Raw genomic sequence first — 22,721 nt, 5'->3', positions numbered from 1 at the left:
AGTTTTACTAGTATTTGAACCACCAACATCCATATCAACATCATGTGTTTGAGGAGAGGTAAATGGAGGAGATTCGTTTTGAGGTGTTTCACTATGAGGGGGTGAAGAAATTTCTTGGGATTTCATTATTTTAAGGAGAAATTGTCAAAAATCGGGTTGTTTTCCCTTAGCCTTGGACTTGTTAGAATTAGGTGAATGTGAATCACTTACATTTCCTATTAAATGGATAAACATTAATCAATTACATATCAAAGTATTCCTCTTCAAACTAAACTATTCAATATTTCAATTATAAATCAACTCACATTTATAATTTCCTAATTCGAAATTTCAAATTGCAAACTAACAATTTCCTAAATCATGAGTTCATGACCAATTCCAAACCAAAAACAAATCAATCAACAACCATAAATCCACAATCACAAATTAACATTTCACAAATGTCATAATTCAGTAATTCACAACCAAACAATGTAAATTGTAAATATAAAATATTGCCTTTAAAAACTTATTTTAAAACTTAGGGTTAGTTAAGAAAACTTACAAACTGACTGAAAATTATAATGGGCGTCTCCGGAGTCGGGAGGCCGGCGAGTCGGCGACGGTGAATGGACGCGTGGGCGGTGGGGATGGCAGTTCGCTTCGCTTCGACCGTCGCAACTCGTAGCGTCGCTTCCTGTTCGAGTGCTCGTGCCTTCGTTACTCGCCGCTCGTCGTCGTCGGCTCCGACGACTGTGAATCTCCGGTCGACGTCTTTAGGGTTTCTCTTGTCCTTAAACTCTCTTCCTCAGTCTCTCTCTTCCTCGGTCTCTCTCTTTTCACTCTTCAGCGTCTTTTTTTTTTCAAAATGTTCGAGAGTGTTTTTTTCGGTTTTTTTTCTTTTTTTAAAAAAAAAGGAAAAATTGACAAAAATAAGCCAACTTTTGGCCCGTATTCCACATTTAAGCCAACGTTTTGAAAATCCAAATATAAGCCAACCTTTGTATCATTTTTACCAATTTTAGGTTAATTGCCAGGTTAACCTGTTGGTAACCTGTTGCTTCAGGTTAATAATGCTATTATCACTAATTATTAATTTATTATTATTAAATATTAATTGTTATTGTTATTAATCATTAATCATTATTATTATTATTATCACCACCAAACATCAACCACCCACCACTATCACCATGCCAAACACCAGCCACCCATTGCCACCCCAACAACCCCCACCCCTCACCTGAAAACACCCACTTCCCACCCTGACAACCGCCCACACCTCACCTGAAAACACCCGATGCCCACCCCGAGGCGGAAAACACCCAATACCCAATCCACCAATCAAACCCCCACTCGAACAAAACCCACAACCACGTACAACCAGACCCCACCAATCGAACCCCGACTCAAATCGACCCCTCACCACAACCAGACCCCTCCAATCGAACTCCCATTCGAACCGAGCCCCCCACCAAAACAAAATCCACGACCACCATAACGATCCTCCACCACCCGAATCCCCACTACAAAGCCAAATCGGACCCCAACATTAACCCACAACTGAACCCCCATCATTAACCCACAACCGAACCTCCACCGCCACCAAAATCGAACCCCCACCACCACAGCTCAACCATTGAAGCCAAACCCAACCCCATAACCAAACCACCCCACCAAACCCAACAATCCCAACACCCAAAACCCACCAACCACCGAATTAACCCCACCCAGCCACAACCCAAAACCTCCACAACCCAGCCATGACTATCCCAAACCCCAAAACTGAACCACCCCCACCAAACTGAGACCCCCAGAACCAAAAACCGCAGCCCCACCATAAAAGGGGAAAGTTAAAAAATTAAAATGAACCAAAGAGGAGAGAGGAGATCCGGAGGCTGCGATGGCGGCGGTGCGAAGATGGCGGTGCGACGGAGGCGATGAGTGACGAGGGAGAAGAGAGATGAGGGAGAAGAGAGATGAGGGAGAGAATAGATGGGAGAGGATTGAATGGAAAAAATGAGGTAAAAAATAACAAAATAAATTCAGAAAAAATGAACATATTTTTAACCTGTAAATAGGTTGGAGGTAATCTGACCAAATTGGTAAAAATGATACAAAGGTTGGCTTATATCTGGATTTTCAAAACGTTGGCTTAAATATGGAATACGGGGCAAAGGTTGGCTTATTTTTGTCAATTTTTCCAAAAAAAAATTATTTTTTAAAAGTAGAGCCATCTATCCCCATGTCCCCCAGCTGGTTCTGCCACTGACTAGAACCCTAGTTTTCGTTTTTCAAAACACACGATAATTCTCGACAAGTAACTACTACTCCCTCCATCCCTAATTCTTTGCCCCATTCACTTTTTCACACCTCCCGAGACAGAACTTTAAATAAAAATATGTTTAAATACATGTAATAAAATATTATAAAAATGATATGTAAAAATAGTTCACATTGAGCCAAATCAAATGAGATCCCATTTAACTATATTTTTCCTAAAACACTAAAGAGAGTCAAAGTGGTCAAAGAAACAGTGCCAAAATTCCAAAGGGAGTGCAAGTAGATTTTTATATAAACACTGCCTTGTGTTTATTTAGGATTTTTTAACCAAAACTACCCTAGTTACGCAGGTTTTTGCAAAAAAAAAAAAACTACTCCTTTTAGAAATCTTTAAAAAAAAAAACTACCCAAGTTACACAACTCGTTGTTGACCACTATCCAAAGTCATTTTCTGGCGTTGACTTCCACTTTCCGAGCAATTAATGATCACGTGAGCGTCACGTGATCTTATTTATACGTATTTTTGAGCTGTTTATATGTATATCACTGTTTGAATACGTATAAAGTGGTTATTTCTTATTCTAAACCTAATTTCCCCCTTTCTCTCTCATATTTCTTTCCACTCAACTCACTCTCTCCAATTCTTCAATTAATCACAGAAAAAAGCTGACAATGGGTAAGTGAAGCTTAATGACAACAACATTAATTGTAGAGATAAGTTTGTGGCTTTCAATTTCGGTTTCTCCCTCACTGTATTTCTCTTATTGTTCATGCGTGAAGCAAAGCCAATTAAGCTTCATAAATTCACTAACAAATCGAGCAAAATTCTGTGTTTTTATGTAATTCTTCGAAGCATGGTATCCAAAAGAGCAGCGAAGTAAAGGAATGTTAACAAATCAAGGTGAGTTGTTATTTTTCTGCAACTAAAATTAGCTTGGGAGCAAAATTCGTACTTTATGCTTTCATGAAGTTGATGAATTTGGGGTCTGAGGGTGTAATTTATGAATTTTCGTTTAATTGGGATTAAATTTGCTTTTGTTTGTCATGATGTGAATAAGGTGTAGCTCAGATTAGGGTTTGAATTGCTTATGTTTGTTATAGTGTGATTAATATTTGTCATAGTGTGATGGAAGTTGTAGCTGATATTAGGGATTCAATTGGATTAATTGATATTGTTGTTGAGTATGTCTATGTTCAGTAGCTGACATTGTAATTGCATTTTGCATGTTACTTAATTGAAGCAGGTTCAATAGGTGGGATACTGTTTATTATCTAGTTTTTAGTTTCATGGAGGCAGTTAATATCATATTGTATCATGGGGGGATTTTGTGACTAGAAGGTGGAAGACTATATATGGGGGGGGGGGGTTGAACTTGCGTTTCAATGAAGAGGAGATTTTGTTACTTTGAAATTGTGGGATGGATTAAAGATCTTGGGTATACTGATCCTGGAAGGATTTGGTTTAGAAGTCATGGGTATAATTTGTTTGCTGGTATGAAGGAAATTAAGAGTGACAAGGATATAGGTGAGTTTTTATGTGCCCCTGAGGAGGATGGGTTTTACCATATATATGTGGTCCATGAGAGAAGGATGGGGAATCTGAGGTACATAAATCCACACTGAATCTAGCAGATAAGGGGACAGTTGGGTTAGATTCCAACAATCATGTTGGTGAGTCATCAAGCACTATGGGGGACCCAGCACATGTTTGTGATGAAACTTTAGGGTTTTTTGGTGAAGGTTTTTCCCTCAACTCACTTAGAAAACCCCAAGATAACCCTGAAACCATCCACAATAGCTTCAGCATACCCCTTTTTTATGATGAAACAAGAAACCAACCCCAACCTTCTGCCAAAACAACAAAACCCCTTTCTTCTGCTAAAACAACCAAGAAACTTCCTTTGCTAAAACAACAAAGAAACCCTCTTCTTCACCTAAAAACAACAGGGAAACCCTCTTCTGTCAAGACAATAAGGAAACCTTGTCTAGAAAAAAAGCCAAGATAACTAGTTGAGCCTGCTGCATCAAATGGGGAAAGTACAAGTGGCAATGAAAGTGGGAATGAAAGTAAAAGTGAGGATAGTGATGTTGTTTTGTGTGAAAGTGATTTCGAGGACAAGGAAGATGATGATTTCTTTGCACAAAATGTTGATTTGGACATTAATGAGATAGTCACTAGGAGTTTGGGTGGTCTTAGATTTCAGAGCACGGAGAGGACACTACAGATTGTGGATGCAGAAGAGGGTTCAGAGAACAAAATTGAAGGAAATGCAACCTCAGATGATGATGATGTTGTTGTGGGCAGTGATGCTGTGATAGATGAATCAGATGAAGAGCTAAGTAGTCCAAAGAATTCTGATGATGAAGTTGATGACAATAAGGTGTTCAATCCAGCTGTGGACTTCAAAAGTAAGATTGAGCTATCTGTTGGACTAAAATTTCCATCCCATCTGGTGTTCAGAAAAGCTCTGCATTATCATTCAATTTACGTTGGGTATGATTTCTATCTTCTTCATAATGTGAGTAAAAATTTATTTAAGTGCTTACTGTAGGAAGAAATGTTCATGTGTTCCAAAAAAGGGTAGATCTAGGATTTGCAGTTGCAAAGCAAAGAGGAAGAAGAAGTGTAGGTTTAGGGTAACTTGTAGAAAGATTAAAGGGGAAAATTCTTTGGTGATCAGAAGCCTCAATATGCATCATAAGTGTGGGTGGCAGAGCAAGAACACTAGGGTCAGTTCTCAGTACTTAGCTGACATATATTTGGAGGATTGGAGGGACAACCCATCTTGGGATTTGAGAGCTTTTCAACTAAAGGTTGGAAGGATATTGGAGTTGATGTATCATAACATAAATGCTGGCTTGCTAGGAGAATAACATCCTACATGATAGGGGGAGATGCATCAGAGCAATATAAAAGGGTATAGGACTATGTGACCACTGTGAAGAAACATAACACATGTAGTAATGCAATAGTGAAGGTGGAATCAATTGAGAGGCCTCCCCCCTTATTTCAGAGAATGTACATCTACCCTCAACCATGTAAAGAAGACTTCATGGCTGGTTGTAAACCCATTTGGGGGTCGATGGATGCCATCTCAAGGGTCCATTCCCTGGAATCTTATTGACAGTAGTGGGGAAATATGGCAACAACAACATTTTCCCCGTTGCTTGGGCCGTTGTAGAAGTTGAGAACACTGAGTCATGGACTTGGTTTTTGCATCTGCTAGTTTCATATCTTGCAAGTGTGTCACATGCTGTGACATTTTTTAAAGACAAACCTGAACTTGTCACCTTCATTAGTGACAGAGAAAAGGTTAAGGAACTTGCATCATTAGTTAAGATCTGATTTTCCTTTTACTTACATTGAAACTTTACTTAACATGTGTTCTATTGCAGGGGTTACTTGAAGCTTTTAGCACAGTTGTCCCAAAATGTTGAAACAAGATACTGTGCCAGACATATATGGGCCAATTTCAAGAAGCTATTTCCTAGTGTAGCTTACAACACAACAGTTTTGGAAAGATGCTAGAGCAACAACTGAGGTTACAGTGTTTCCCTTGTTGATTTGACAGAGTTTTAATGCTATTATGCATAATACTTATGAAATTGTGTTCTTGTTTGTCATGCCTCAAACTTAGGCAAAATCGATGAAGCTATGCAAAGCATCAACTTGATTAACAATGATGCTTACAAGTACTTGGAGGACATCCTTGCTTCAAGTTGGTCAAGGCATAGATTTTCCCCAATGTGCAAGTCAGGAATGTTGCTTAACAACTGTTGTGAGAGTTTTAATGGTGTGTTGAGGGAGGCTAGGGTAAAACCCATTTTGACAATGATGGAGTGGATTAGGAGGTGGGTTAATGCTAGATTTTGCCAAAAAAAAAAGAAGGGTTGCACAAACTTGAAGGGAAGATAATGTCATCTGTTGTGAAGTTTGTGGAAAAACACAGGCAATACATAAGGGATTGTAGAGTGCATCAGGTAGATGTTTGGGAGTTTGAGGTTGATTAAGAAGGTCAGGGCCGGCCAATGGCCTGTGCAATCAGACCATTAGCATAGGGCCCCGAAATTTTGAGGGCCCAATTCCCAAATATTGCAGCCCAACTTTTTTTAGAAAAAAAAAATTAATTTTTTGTCTTCGTTCTTCCTATCACGTGCAAACTGCAAATATGAACCTAACCACGTTCTTCTCTAACTTCCCTTATTTTTCTTTCCAATTTTCAAAAAAAATCTTCTAAATTTTTAATTTCTCCTAACTTCCCAAAATTCTCTCACTCATTCTTTATTTCCTTATCAACCATTGCGGAAAATATGAAAATATCAATTGTGATTTCTCCATCCAATCTTCAATTAATGGCTTATTTTTTCACTCTACATATATTTCTAACTCATTTCTATTTTTTTCATCAATTATCAATTAGTTCTGAGACAAAAGAAATTGAAATTCATACCATCAACTTTTTTTTTTCTGGAATTTTGGGATTTTATTTCAAGAAATTCGGGGAGGAAAAAGGAACCAGATTCGATTTTATTTTCTCTTGTGCAATATGGTAGCTTTTCAATTTTGAAGATCTAATTATTTGGGTAATTGGGTGACTGTAAGTCTGTAATACATATCAACTTATTTCAGTTTTCTTTTCTATGCATCAATTCACTTACTTTACGAGGAAAGAAATTGAAAGAATTTTTTCTACGATTTCCAAAAATTGGGGGTTCCGGATTAATTTTACTAAATTACTATATATTGTAATCATGGAAGCTAATGGTGGCCTTTGATTCTCGTCTTTAATTTTCCAATTTCTTCTCTTGCAGCTCCAGAGATATTCACTATGGTATTAATTCGTAGTTACAAATGATTCGGGTTGGAATATACTTGGTTTTGTAGCAACTCATGCTTAGAAGACCAATCATGATGTGCCGTATACCAGGTAACCTTGAGATTATGTTTTTTCTTTTGCTTAATTCTATTTTTTGCTTTATCTAAATTATATTTGCTACATGTGATGTTATGATGTATCCAATTCTCTGTGCAATTCATGGTGCATGAATGCCTATTTCTTTGACTTGTGTTTTTTCCTTTCCAGATGTTTCTGCTTCCTATTTAATTGTTGTTTGCATTCCTTTCAATTATAATAATGGTAGTTTGGTATTTGCTTTGCGGCATGGTGATGGATTGAAGCTATTTGGGGTCAATTTTCTTTGAATTCTATAATGTTGTGTGCTGCTCATTGTACTTTGTTGGTGTAAGAAGGGAGGAAGGAGAGGAGTAATTTAAAATTTGAGTCTAGTGTCAATATTTGTGTCCTCAAAAAATATTAAGAATTATTATGATTGGGTGTTGGTGCTTTCGTTAGCTTTAATCTAAATATGTTCGAAATATATACTGACATGTTATTTTGTGACCTTTAATTTGTTTCTCTTACTTGGATCATTGTTGCTCCCATTGATCTTTTGTCAGAATAGTCTACTAGAAGTAGTATTTTATAATTTAAGGATTAATGGTATTGTGTATATTTTAATGAGATCTTTTTCTTTGTTTTTTTAGGTTGAAATTATTGGTTAATAATTGATTAATTGGGGAATATTCATCAAAAATTAGAGTATTATTGCTTAATTGTCAGGTTGTTTCGCTCCTTTTTTTTTCACCTTTATTTACGTCTTAGATTTTTGATTGTGTGTTTTACACCTTAGTTGTTTTTTTTCTCTATGCCTCCTAAAACTAGAAAGTATGAATCTGGGTATGAAAAACGTAAGAAAAAAAGGCTTGAGGAGTTAACTCAATCCCAAAAAGGAGCTCTTGATAAATTTATTATAAAAGAGCCTCATATTCATGTTGATAATCAAAATATATCGTTAGAAGAATAGCTCGTTTTATGTAGGAGGTTAATAATAGCTTTAAGCTGTATTGAGATTTTATTTACCATTTTAATAAAGTAGTTTAAGTTTTCGTGGATTCAATTTGTAAGAATATAATCGTATTTTGATAATTTTTTTAATAGATATTTTTTTATTATGAAAATTTCATTTTTCTGAATATAAGGGGCCCAATTTTTAAGATTGGAACAGGGACTCTAAAATGTTTAAGACGACCATGAAGAAGGTGAATATATATATATATATATATATATATAATATATATATATATATATTATATATATATATATATATATATATATATATATATATTAATTTGAAAAAGTGGGAGTGTGGATGCTATAGATGGAACTTGATGGGCATACCATGTTGTCATGCATTGGCATGTATTGAGCTGAAAAGATTGGATTATGAGGACTTCATTCATGAAGCATACCATGTTGATGCATACAAAGCAACTTATGCTCCTGCCTTCCATGGCATGCCTGGACACAGTCAATGGGAGAAGGCACCACTTGATGAACCAAACCCTCCAACCATTAAAGTGATGCCCGGAAGACCAAGTGGTAAAAAGAGGAAGAAGGAAGAGGGGGAAGGGAATGAGAAGAAGGAGAGGAAGTGCTCAAACTGTCAGGAGGTTGGCCACAGGGAAAACAAGTGCAAAAACTCACCTAAACCAAAGCCAACATGACCTAAAAATAAGGGTGGCATACCAAAGTCAAAAGACCCTGTTGTGAAGCATGTGGAAATCGAGAAGACAAGGAAGCCCAAGAAGAAGACTGTAGAGGCAGCACCACCACCAACACAGTCATCTCAAGCTAGTTCCATCACAATCAAGAATGCTGAAGTTTAAAATTTGTCTTTTTTTTGATAAGTAAGTAATGATATTAAAGCCCAAAAACATAAACAGCCTAAAGGAAGCTACGGATTAACAACCCAACAACCACATCTCAACTGGACATACCCAGCTATTACAAATTTTCAATCCACTGTCTATCACTATCTTTAACTTTCATGCTCATGATTTGTACAATCCTATGTTTAATCATATATTGAATATCATTAACTGTTCTATCAACAGTCATAATCACTTGGTCCCAATAAGCTAAATTGCAGTTCTTCCAGACCATGTACACAGTGGCAGCAATGGCAGCCAAAATCACCATTCTTCTAAATCTCGACCCTCTGTATCTATCTTTGAGCCACTTGCACATCTATATTAGACTTCTTCCACTCCATCTGACACTAAGCCAATTCATCACTCTGGTGATACATTGTGCACTAAATACACACTCAAACATCAGGTGCTTTCTAGTTTCAATATGTTGCTGGCAGAGAGTGCAAGTATCATCTGTACATATATTCATGTTCTTAAGCCTTTGTCTTGTTTTCAATCTGTCCTGAAGAGCAAGCCATAGTATCATTTTGTGTTTTGGTTGTGAGTATCTACACCACACATACTTGCTCCACTAACTATGAGCCTCCACTACTAGCAGTGCTTTGTTTTATTTTTTAATACTATACTGCCTATCATGCATCCGCTGTGTGTTAAGAGTGTTAGCATTCATCTCATTCTTAGCCAAACATACATACTTCCACCCCCAACTAGCAGTATTGGGAGCATTATAGGTCTCCCACTATGTTGAGCCAATATGCCACTGACCCATTTGACCCATAAGCTATCTTTTTTCTGAGCAACACACCAAGCTAATTTACATACAACAGCTATATTCCATTTCAAGGTCTCCCTCAAACCCAGATCGATAGTTGTCTTTGTCTTGCATAGCTTCTCCCATGCTACAACCCCATCACTACTATTATTATGTGAGCCAGTCCACAAGAAGCTTCTGCATATTGCATTAACTTCCTTTAGAACACTTTTAGGAATTATGAAGAGCTGCCCCAGTATGTGTGCACACTCATCAACACACTATGAATTAACTGAAACCTAGCAGCCATAGAAATGTTCCTAGTGCTCCACACGTTAATTCTATTCACCATTTTATCAAAAAGTCCTTCACATTCATGAGCTTTCAGTTTCCTTGTGGATATTGGAACCCCAAGGTATCTAAATGGAAGAGAGCCTGTTTTAAACCCACTAACAACAGTAACTCTCTATATAATGTCTTCTTGCATACCAGCAAAATAAGCTTCAGACTTGTTAACATTTACTTCAAACCCAAATGCATTAGAGAACATTTGGAAGCCTTGAAGAATAATGTATATAGATTTAATGTACCCATGGCAAAAAAAACAACAACAAATCATCTGCAAAACACAAATGTATGAGTTTCAAGGCCTTGCATCTAGAGTGAAACCTAAAACCCGCCATGTCTCCTATGTAGTTCAAGATTCTGTCAAGATAGTCCATGCAGAGAGCAAAGAGCAGGGGGGCATTGGGTCTCCCTGCCTCAGCCCTCTCTGAGCACCAAAAAACCCTGTAGGTGCACCATTCAGCATGATAGAAAACATTGGTGTTTGCACACACAACATGATCAACTTGATGAGCCTCCTTGGAAACCCAACACCTTCAAGCATTTGTTGCAAGAATTGCCAGTTGATGGTGGCATAGGCTTTATTCAAGTCAAGCTTCATCATGTAGCTTGCTCTTGTAGTTTTCCTCTTGTAACATTTCACCAAGTCTTGGCAAATCTGAACATTATGTAGAATGCTTCTTCCTAACACAAATGCTCCTTGGCTATCAGAGATAATATCAGGCAAAATCATATTCAATCTTTCACTAATCAGTTTAGTGATGCACTTGTACAGCATTGAACAACAGGCTATAGGTCGGAACTCAATTACATTCTCAGGGCATTTCACCTCAGGAATTAATGTTAGAGTTGTGATATTAATTTCCTTTAATATTTTCCCTGTTCTGAAGAAGTCCAGAATTGCCTCACTTATGTCATCTCTAATGATTTCCCAGCAATGCTTATACAAGCAGCTGTTGAACCCATCAATTCTAGGAGCTTTATCATTTGGAATACTGAACACTACTCTCTTCACATCTTCCTTGGTAAAATCTTGCTGCACAATGCTAAGGTGATGCTCAGTTAGCTTCTCACCCTTGTTTATTAGGGTTTCAAGAACAGGTTGTCTTTGTTCTGTGCAAGAGAACGACTTCTTATACTAGTTCACAAAAGCAGCATCCACTTTTTCTCTCTGATTGACCCATACTCCATCACTATCTTTAACATCATTCACTCTATTCTGTATTCTCCTTGCCTTGAGACCTTGATAATAAACCTTTGAGTTCTCATCACCACATTTCAGCCAAGGCACTTTAGACTTTTGTTGCAAAAAACTGTTCAAATTTTCTTTTGCTCCATTCAGCTCTTCAGTCAACTGCTTCTCAGCCCTGATCAACTCATGATCTGTTAAATTCATTTGAAGCTTAGCTTGCACTCTCACAAGGTTACATCTAGCCTTGACCACATTTGCTTCAACATCACCAAAACCTTCTTTATTCAATGATTTCAGAGCTATCTTCACCATTTTGAGTTTTTTTTTCAGACTTGAAACATAGCACACCCTTGTACACTCCTTCTTCACTCCCTCCTAACAACCTCCACCACCTTTCGTGATGACACCACATATTATGAAATCGAAAAGGCTTTTTAAGTTGACACTTTGGATACACACGCATCAGTAGAGGGGTGTGATTAAAATCACCCTCATGCATTATATTCACTTCAGCTAAATCATAAGCATCAATCCGTTTTGGATTAGCTAGAGCTCTACTAATTCTGGAGTAAACCCTTTGGTCTCCATCCTGCTTATTACACCAAGTGTAATACCTTCCAGTTGCCTTCACATCATTGAGCCGGCATGCTTGCATACATTCTAGCAAGGGTCTAGTTTCACTTGCTCTCACTGGGGCACCAATTCTATCTTCATAACTACTCACTGCATTAAAGTCGCCCATTAAGAGCCAGGGAAGCACATTGTCCTTAGCTATATTCTTCAATCCAGTCCACAATTCATTCCTACTATGGCAGTCATTAAGGCCATATATGAAAGTACATGCAAAACTATCACCCCCAATTCTAGGTTCAACAATACAATGTATGTATTGGCTAGTAACCAGACAAATATTAACATTAAAAAAAATAGGACATCACCCTAGAATGATTCTTCCATTTTCATGACAGCCAAAATTATGAGAAAAGCACCACCCAGGACACAAGTTCAGGTTAACCTGACCTAGATTTGGCAGCTTAACTCTAGTTTCTAAGAGGCTAAAAGTAACCAGTGCCTTTCTTTTAGGAATCTATACCTTCTTTCCCATGTTTACTTTGCAATTCTCTTCCTCATGCCCAAATCCTGAGTATTTAGTACGTTGAATAGGTCTCTACTCAAATTTGACCTTTTGCTGTACTTTAGTACCATATTCATTGCAGAATTCAATAGTATCAGGAAGGTCTTGCTTCAATCCAACCTCCACCAAAACTCTAGCAAAAAGCAATTTCTCCTTCCCCTTTGTTGCCTGATCATCCATCTTAATCGCAAAAAGTATGAATTTTATTGTGGTATAACGTGATTATTAATGTAATTTTATGAAGTTATTATTATTATATCTATTTTGGGTTCTAAGTATAATTTGTTAAATAGTATTTACCCGATTAGAAAACCAAAGTTGGATCCATTTCTTTCCCTTGTCGGTTAATTAAAACCCAAATCCAAAGAAATTCAATCTCATTTGTTTTCTCCTTCCCCGTGAAAATCCATTTCACTTAAAACCCCAAACCCCAATATTTTCTCTCTCTCTCTCTCGTGTCCTGCTCGGTGCTCCACCGACAAACAGACTGCGGAGCTTTGATGCTCGACGAAAGTCAACGCACGACTCCCCTGCCTTGCTGGACCGCGACCCATCGCATCTCTTTCTCTCTCTCGCCAACTCCTTTGTTCTCGTTGGTCCTCACTAGTTCTTCTGCACATAGTTGTTGCAATCACCAGACTCGTGACGAACCACCAGGCTGCTCGTGTGCCGCCGTCGTGATGTTGTTGTTACTGCCTTGCTCTCCCAAAGTTCTATTGGTGGCCGTGTGTTGATGGTTTTGCTAAGTATCGAGGTATCTCCTCTTTTTCATGTGTTTTGAGATGTTATTGTTGTTGTGTTGATGCGTGATGTCGGTGTTGTGTTGTTGTCGTTATTGCTGGTCGTTGTTGTTTGTTTTTCCCCTCTTCTCTGTTTGTTGTTGTTGCTGCGTTGTATAGGTTGTTGTGGGGTGCTTGTTGCTACTGGTTATTTCTGTTGGGGTTGTTGTTGGTAGTGTTAATGTGCCATTGTTGTTGGGTATTGTGTTATTTATGTTATTTTATTGTGTGATGGTTGTTGTTGTTGTTGTTCTTCTGTCGTTGTTTTTGTTGTTGTGTCGTTGTAGTGGTGGTGGTGGTGGAGTTGTTCATGTGGTTGTTGTTGTGTTACGGTTGTGTTGTTGTTGGTAATACTACTCCCGCTGCTATTGTTTTTAGGAGTGTTTATTTTCATTTCATTAGCGACCAAATAAGTATCTTATTTGTTAGTTAAGTATGTAAGTTAAGTTTAGTTAGTTTGCTTCTATAATTTAGAATTATGGTTATGAAATGGGATGCTAGTTATATAGTGTAGCTAGTGTTATTGAACTTATAGTTGGTTCTAACTTGAGGGCCAAGTATCTAGAATGTTAAGTGAAGGTAATTTCTTAATTTGAATTAGTTATGGTTTCAGTTTGTAGTTGAGATTAGTATGAGAATAGTTGTTGATTATTGTTATTGTTGAGGTGATTATTGGAGAATGATTATGGACTTGAGTTTCATGTGGAGTTCAAAATGAAGGAAGATTGTATTGTTGGAATTTGGAATGCGTTTATGTAACCTTTATGTTCAGTAAAATGTATTACTTATGCCCATGTGTGTGTGATCTCTCTATTCTGTTTTTGATTATTAAGTTTGTAATATGGCCATAGATATGAATGTGATGATGAATGTCATTGATTGATTATGAATACGCAACTGTTTTGCTGGCTTAGTTTATGAACTGAAAATAGGAAGTGGGCAAGGTATGGGTGGAGGACGGTTACTCTTTTGACCTAATACGGTCGGCTACACTCCATAACGAACCTTGGGGGTAGTATTGCTTGGCTCCATAACGAATCTTGGAGGCAGCGTTTGTCCAAAGCCTATACTTGCCACTGATTTGTTTAAGAGAGTGAGCTATGCCAGCGTTATAACGAGATGAAAATGATTTGATATACAAAATATTTATAACGGGTCAAAGTAAAGGTTACGAGTTTTCCACTCATTTTGGAATTTTGTTTGTTTTGTATTTTCTCCCTGAATTTGCAGGTTTGGTGTTGTGAGCTCGGAATTGGAAGTGGAGCAAGATAAAGATGTCGTTATAGATTATGGATTGAGTTTGTATTTAGATAGTTGATTCAGGAATAGTTTCTGAAATTTCGTTGTATATAATATTTAGGAATTTAGTCGAGATATTTGTGTAATTAAGGATATTTTTCCGCTGCGAAGTAATTTAATTAAGAGTTTATTGTTTTTTATGGATGTTAAGTGTGTTCCGCTAGCAGCGCGGAAGAGCGGGTTGTTACACCTATGATAGTTTGCGTCTGTACAAAGAGTGTACTAAGTGATGGCATGATAAGAAAATTTTGAGCAGGGAGTTTTCTATTGGTGACAAGGTTTTATTGTACAACTCTATACTAAAACCTTGCCTTGGTAAGTTGAAGTCTAAGTGGTCTGGTCCATTTTCTATCACTAATACTAACAAGTTTGGTTATATTGAGGTGATGAATGCAACAGGTGAGAATTTCAAAGTTAATGGACAACGCTTGAAGTTGTACCATACATGAATCCCTGTTGGATCTATGGAGGAGTTATACCATCAGCCCACATCCCTTTCTGCTTGAGGGATGAAGCATTATGGTCGTACGGGACCTTTATAAACCAGCGCTAATCGGGAGGCAACCTGATTTCTTTCTTTCCTTTTCTTTTCTTCTTTTTATTTTTTTTTTAGTCTTACTAATTTTTGTAGTTTGGTGAGAGAGTACTAATCCTCACTTTAAAGCTACATGTGTGCAGGATTAGTCATCAATTGGAGAAACCCGTGAAAATCCAGGCCATCACTTACTTGCGAAACGCCTGACGCCATCGGGCAGCTGCGCTCGATCAGGCCCGCAACGATAAAAGTGAAACAGGGGAAAAAGGGGTACGCCCAATGCCATCGGGCCACCTCGCCCGATCGGGCGTTACCTCCGTCAGAATTGAGAACGACAAAACAGAAAAAAATGAAGCACGCCCGATGTTGTTGGGCTAATATGCCCAATCGGGCCCGCAACCGAAATTGAAAAGGGGAAAATCAAATTAATGCCCAATCCTGTCGGGCAGGACACGCCCGATCGAACCCGTAACAAGATCAAGAATTGCAGGAAAAAAAATAGCGCCCGGTTCCGTCGAGCGATAGGCGCCCAATCGGGCCCGTGGCACAAACTGGGCGATATTCTCAAAGAAAAAGTCGCCCAATCGGGCTCGAGTGACGGTTGCTTTCATTGAGGAGATTGGTCTCCTTTCTTTCACCCACTTTCTCTTACACACTCTTTCTCCTTCAAACCCTAACCCCCAAATTCTCTCATATTCTTGCCCAAAAACTCACCCTCCACCATTGAAGAACTCGACTCAAATCCTCAAATTTTCACCAAATTACTTCCCTCATCACTTCCTACCAATTTCTTGCTCCATCCTCTTCACTTTCTTCCACTCTCTCTCTCACCTCCATCTTCTTCTTCCTCCCTTCCACCATTAAAGTGAGAGTAAGTGAAAGTTTTCCTTCCCCTTCAACCATTAAAGTGGGTAGAAATTTCTTAATTCTTGGGACTTCAAGCAACATGTTTACAAGACGGCGAAAATCAGGCACCGGGTCACAACCACCACCACCGGTCATCCCTCGGGACGACACCTTCCCGGATGTTATTTTCACCACCGACGAATAGTGGGAACTATTTCAGCGCCTAAAAGGGCACGAGGTGAGTCCTACTACTTTCCTAGACATTGAGTTCTTAAGTAACTTAGGCATTTCCTCTGAATTTAAGAACTTTATGAAAATAATTGGATGGAATCCTTTTTTCCTGTGCAAGTTAACACATATCCTGTGCTTGTCTACGAGTTTTATAGCAGTCTAACAGTCACCAAATCCCGAAACGGACTGATATTACATGTGACACATAGGCTACTTAACCAGGATTTCACAGTAGCCCTCTTGGAGTTTTCTAGAATACTCCGCGTCCTAAATCGGGGCGAGATTGGGCGTCCCCCCTGATTACCATCACCGTGATGTCTACTACGCCATTACGGGTGACGACAATGATTTCACCCTCCAACATGATCATGCTAAATATATCCACGAACCCATCATCAAAATTTGGGTCCAATTCATGTCTAAAACCTCATTTGGGCGGGTAGAAGGCCAACTAATTCGGGGGGATGAACTTTATTTGATCGGCAGTTATATGTATCGAGGGACCCCGCGTCGCTTTCACTATAACATACCCTATCATGTTGCGCTCCAAATGGAGCGTATCGCCACCACATATCCTATGGCATGCCGATGGCATATTGACCTTTCGTGCCATAGTGAATGGGGGGTTAGTCACTCTTTTTACCCGGGCAATCCCCGATTTCGATGAGACTCGTTACCAGCCGGCCCTAGGACCTACATTAATGGACTATGCCTACCTAGCTCCCCTCCACTAGTTAGATTGGGGTGGGGATGCCTACCAGTGGCGCATTAACGGGATGCTCTCCATCGAACTGCCCAATCCTTTAGCGAAAATCAAACCTAGCACTAGTAGAATAAATGCTATTTGCTGCGGTTAAAAAGTGCCCTATTGCTGCGGATTTGGGCGCGCAGCAATTAAGAGGGCAGCAATAGGTATTAATTATATTGCTGCGGTTTTAAATCGCAGCAATATCGGCAAATATTGTTGCGGTTTTTAGGCCAAACCGCAGCAATATATTAATTTTATATCAGATTTAGAAGGCATATTGCTGCGGTTTGTGAAGAAAACCGCAGCAATATGCTATATTTAATAATAAAAAATAGACATATTGCTGCGGTTTTTTATGAAAAACCGCAGCAATATGGTCTGTACAGGTAAAAAAAAATTTTTTTTTTTTTTTTTTTTTGCATTTTGCCATCAAATTTGGAAGACAAAACAGTTAAAAAAAATAAAACACTATTGATTGATACTAATGACAAAAAATTATTATACAAAATTCAAAAACATAAAATATATAATATAAAAAACAACAAATATAAAATTACATATGAATATCACTAATATATAAAAATAAAAAAACTAACAAATCTAAAAAAGGGAAATAATAAAGAAAAATACTGCACCAAAAAATTTACATACAAATATTTAAAAAACGAAAAAGAAAACGAAGTCCTTGTTTCAACTATCATCCCCGAGAAGAATATTAGAAGAATATTAGAAGGTTTTAGGTCTCTGTGTATGAAGCTTTGATGGGCCAAAGTATGGAGATACTCAACACCTCTAGCCACATCCAAGGCAATGCTCAACCTTCTAGACCATTCAAGAGGTTTTAAACCTTCCTCAGCCCAATTGAATATATGCCTACTCAATAGTTCTTGAGGCATGTACTCGTATACTAGAAGCTTCTCGTTGCCATCCAAACACTATCCAAGAAGCGCGACCAAATGCCTATGTCTGACCTTGGTCAAAACTGCTATTTCAGACTTGAATTCGTTCAGCCCTTTTCCGAAAACAGATGGCTGGAGAAGACGATGGACATGCACACATGATGATTCTACGTTTATCGGTATCTAAATTCTTTTCTAACAACGTAAGATGATATTAAGGAGGTCAAATTAACTTACGTAGTTAGTACTGGCCTGGCGCCCTGGCCTATATGCAAATTTTGTGCATTTCAAGAAGTGAGCGGTCAAATCGAAACTCGGAAGACGAACAGACTCGAACGACCGAACCGAGGAAAGACGAACAGCTTTCGCTGGCTGGAGAAGAAGATGGACGAGAGTAACGACTGGAGAAGACGACTTCGCGGGCTCGAACAACTTTCGAACAAACCTCGAACAACTTTGCCTGCGAAAAACGTGAGAAGACGTAATGTCGAACAATCTTCGCCGGCGAGAACAAATTTTGAACCGCCGGCGTGAGAGAGAGCAGTGAGAGAGAACGGTGAGAAAGAGAGCAGTGAGAGAGAACGGTGAGAGAGAGAGGAGTGAGAGAGAACGGTGAGAGAGGCGGATGAGGGAGAGAGAGAACGGTGAGAGATAAGGAATGACAAGGAAACCCTAACGGGCCTTTTTATTATTAATTTTAAGACAATATTGCTGCGTTTTGGGTGGAGAACCGCAGCAATATATTTTAAAAATATTTTTTATTATATTGCTGCGTTTCCCCCAAAACCGCAGCAATATTAGTCTCTTCAGGCCCCACATTTTTTTCAAAATGTATCCGTTAAACAATATTGCTGCGGTTTTGGGCGGGAACCGCAGCAATATTGTTATTTTTTGTTTTTTCTTTTTTTTTTGCGTGTTATATTGCTGCGTATAGGCAAAACCGCAGCAATATCACCGCAGCAAATAGCATTTATTCTACTAGTGTAGCCAATCTCATTACCACCTTCCTTATTGTCGGTTATGACTTTCATACCCCTATCCCACGATACCCGAGCGTACCTACCACCATCCCCCAGCCCATATCGAGGATATCCCCTCAACTTCTGATGCGCCCCCTCCCCTGTATTTTGTTGTTCCTCCCTCTTTTGATTTTCAGGAGATGATGAGCATGCTCCAGCGGATGGAGACTGGCATTACTACTAACACGGCGGCCATCCAGGGCATCAACCAGCAGGTTGATGCCAATGATGCCGTTCTACAGGGCCTCAATCAGCGTGTCGATACATTGGCCAATATTCAGCACCTGACTCTGTATTCGATATATGACGAGAACTGCCGCCTTCATCGGTTTGCTGAGCATGATGCACACCCATCTTGGTACACTTGGAACCCGAGTTACAGCCAGCCGGGATCCTGTAGTGGAGCCGGCGGAGGTGAGGATGACGATGGTGATGATACTCCCATGGATGACTGATATCCATGTCACTCCTTCCCCTTGTTGCAATGCGGTCCTTGCCAAGTTCAACTTGGGGGAGGAATTCCGTAAGTACTACTCTCACTGTTACTGCTTTTTAGATAGATTAGTTAGTTTAATTGCTTTAGAAAAAAACAAACTATTGTTGAAAAAATACCAAAAATACGAGTTGAACATGAATAGTTTAATTGCTTCCCTGTTCCCCGAACTTCGCTTTGAAAAATGATTTTACTCATTATACTAGATAGTTGGGCATTTGTGATTGGGATGTTGTGATGTGATCTTTGATTGCCTTGGTCTTGAGTAGATTTTGATAATAAAGCGCCTACTTCAACTGCACGCTTGAATTGGTTACATTGTAAGGGTTCATTCTAGCCTTCGGATGTATATATATGCCCGGACTATCCTTGTGTCTTAGTTCCTCGTATCATTCTTATCTTGATTTTGGCATTGTACTCGTTGATTTCTGATGACTTTGGACATGTGATGTGATAGAGGCGTTCAATTGTTTGCTTTTTTAGCCTTAGAGTTTGTTAAAAGAATCATTTTTCCTTCTTAGCCCCGTTGGGCCTAATGGTCGGTCCTAAATGTACCTTAAAATACCGCAAGTGTACGGGTCAATTAAAATAAATATAGGGTAAGCAAGATATCGTTTCCCACAAGGAGGTATAATCAACTACCAAATTAAGAGACACTAATATTATCAACGATCCGAAATAGTGATTGGTGATAAACTAGACTAATAAATAAGAACTATACTAATTCTAACTCTAAAGACGTCAGACAATAGGTATAAATCAAGTATAAGAAATGGTTCTAGGACTTAGATTTCGCCAATTAACTTCTACAATGAAATTAAACTAATTGCAGGGTAAAATAATTAGATCACAATGGTCAAATTCCTAATGTATATTAACCCCTCTTCCAAGGCGGAAAACGTATATTTGAATACTAATCTTATGCCTACTTCCGTGGTCATAAAATTTAGAACAAACTCATTAAGAATAAGAATTCATATAAAAGACCACCCTAAGAGTATAACTATTTCTAAAATTATACTTCTCAGCGTTTAATAATCCCACGAACTAACATTGAACTTTCACTTCCGCTAATAATCCAATACCTTAAACATACAATTGATAGGGCCCTTATCAAAAGTAAGCAATTGAACTCAAGATTATCAAATTGCAATAAAAATTAAACCAACCCAACAATAATTCAATTCATTGACAGAAAATTAAAAGACTGCATCTAGTCCTAGAACAAAGGAATTTAGCTGGACATAACAACTAAATCAACCCAAATAATTGAGAGTAATAATCTGAAATTAAACATAATAATTAATAGAATCCAATAACATAGACTAATAAGAGAAGAAAGAGATAAACTCCAGATTCAGATTGAAGAATCAGATAAAACGCCCTTGCTCCCGCGCTGGCATCTCGCGTCCGATCTCCTGCTGACTTCCTTCGTCGTCTGTTGTCTGCTATCTCCTCCTTTTAATCGCTGCCCTCCGTTTTAGTCTTAGGTTGTGCTCCTGTGTTGGTTTCCCCGGCCCAGCACCTTAGGACTTAGGTTTAATTTATTTTATTTTTATTTTTCTTTTGCTGCGTTCTTCTCCTTGGCCCAGCATCCAACCTTTTAATTCTTTAGATGTATGTGCGTGGCTGTAAGACACATTGGGCTTCATCATTTGTGTGTCATATTTCCTTTCTTTTGTTTTTTTCTTTCTTCTAATTTTACCTACAAATAAATCAATAAAGTAATAAAATATTTGTATAGTAAACACATACCATGTTATAAATATTAAATAAGCCAAATTAACATGTATAAGTAGTAGCAAAATCAAACAAGTAATTTATTGAGTATATTTTTCTTATTTTAAATCAACTTTAGTGCATAAGTAACTTAACTCTTAAAACGTTAAAATATAAGAAGAAAACCTATTATAAGTCCCAGAACTTATACCAAAGAGTAATATAATGGACTAAAATTATATATAGAATAGGGACTTATCACCTAATGACTTTTTGGATCTATATTAAGCCACATTACACGCCTTGACTTTTCAATGTTTATTGTCCCAAGCCTAACTTGGGGGAGCATTTGTTAGGTTAATATTATATTGTGTGGTTGATTGGAAAATAGTGTTTTGTGATACAAAGTGAAGTGAAAGAAAAGAAAAATAATACATGAAAAGCCTCCATGATTTCCATTCATTAAGTTTCAAGAAATTATGATTCAGGAAAAAAAAAAATTGTTGAAAACTATGTTGAAGGAGATAATTGTTGGTTGGTTCAAAAATAAAAATAAAGTTGGTTATTATTTTGGTCATGTTATTGAGGCCATGGGAGTTGTCTTTATCACATCTAGTTCTACTAGTGTCATTTGCTCCCCTTTCCTTGGATTTTCCACCACATTCCTCAAATAATTCCCATACCTTTACCCAAGCCACATTACAACCCTGAGAAAGACCTTTTGAGCACGTGTTTGAATGTTTATTAGAATAATACAGAGTCAATGTGACAAAATTGAAGTTCAAGTTTGTTATTCGAGTCGACTTGATTAGGATGAGCGATATTATACCTTTTCTAAACACATTAGAGTGTGAGTGGGAAGGGATATTATGGTTGGGTTGATGAGCGATCGGGCACACTTTATGCTCACCACAAAATTGAGAGGAGTGACACCTCGGTGAGCACCTTTTCAAGATGTGCGAGTTATGTAGGGCAGCTATGTCTGACGATTTGCTTAGATGATTGGTGGTCAAGGTAATCTGAGCAACTAAACTTGAATTTTGCTTGCTTCAAATGTTTTGAGTTTGAATTTCACATTTTGAGGGGTGAAACAATTCTATTCATATTCATGGTGTGCTTTGCTTAGGGACAAGCAAAGGTTTGATTGGGAGAGTTTGATGTTATGATTTTATATAGAGTTTTTCCCCCTACTTATATGCTAAAAGTGATGCTTATGGTGCTCTTAGGAATTATTTTGTACTAACTCTCTCCATCTAGTTGTGGTTTGTTGTTTCGTGTCGAATTGCAAATTTTAGGGAACTATTCCCTACTTTCTATCTATTATATGACCGCTACACGAGATTGGAGAGGTTTGACGCTGAGTCCCGAGGTCCCGAGGACGCTTTCTGGGACCCTTGAGCAAAGCAAGGACCAAAGATTTGGCACTTGAGCCAAGAAACGAGTGAAGAATGCTTGGTCCGATCAAATTGGGCGATGTAGCCCGGTTGGGCGCACAAGAGAAACAATGGCTTTTGTTGCGAGCTCGATCGGGCGTTGAAGCCCGGTCGTAATTCGTTGTTGACGACCGATCGGGCGGTTTGGCCCGACTACATTGGGCACCCAAGAGAATCCTGTTGCGCCTTTGCATCGGGCACCCGTGATTTTAGGCCGCTTTCTATGCTTTGGATCCCGATTGGGACAGGCGTTATAGGCCCGA

At 38.4% G+C, this 22,721-nt stretch overlaps 1 long non-coding RNA gene across 1 annotated transcript; it reads left to right on the top strand.

Annotated features, from left to right (window-relative positions):
- Positions 1-12,697: 12,697 nt before the first annotated feature.
- Positions 12,698-14,671, top strand: LOC125498436 (uncharacterized). Its single transcript, XR_007275426.2, has 2 exons — positions 12,698-13,211; positions 14,467-14,671. It is a non-coding gene; the product is annotated as an uncharacterized LOC125498436 (long non-coding RNA).
- The last annotated feature ends 8,050 nt before the right edge of the window (positions 14,672-22,721 follow it).

The sequence above is a fragment of the Beta vulgaris genome, chromosome 6 (genome assembly GCF_026745355.1).
Source record: "Beta vulgaris subsp. vulgaris cultivar EL10 chromosome 6, EL10.2, whole genome shotgun sequence".
In the NCBI taxonomy this organism is placed as follows: domain Eukaryota; kingdom Viridiplantae; phylum Streptophyta; class Magnoliopsida; order Caryophyllales; family Amaranthaceae; genus Beta; species Beta vulgaris.
The sequence above is the reverse complement of the archived record's forward strand: the minus strand, read 5'-3'. Positions and strand labels throughout refer to the sequence as shown.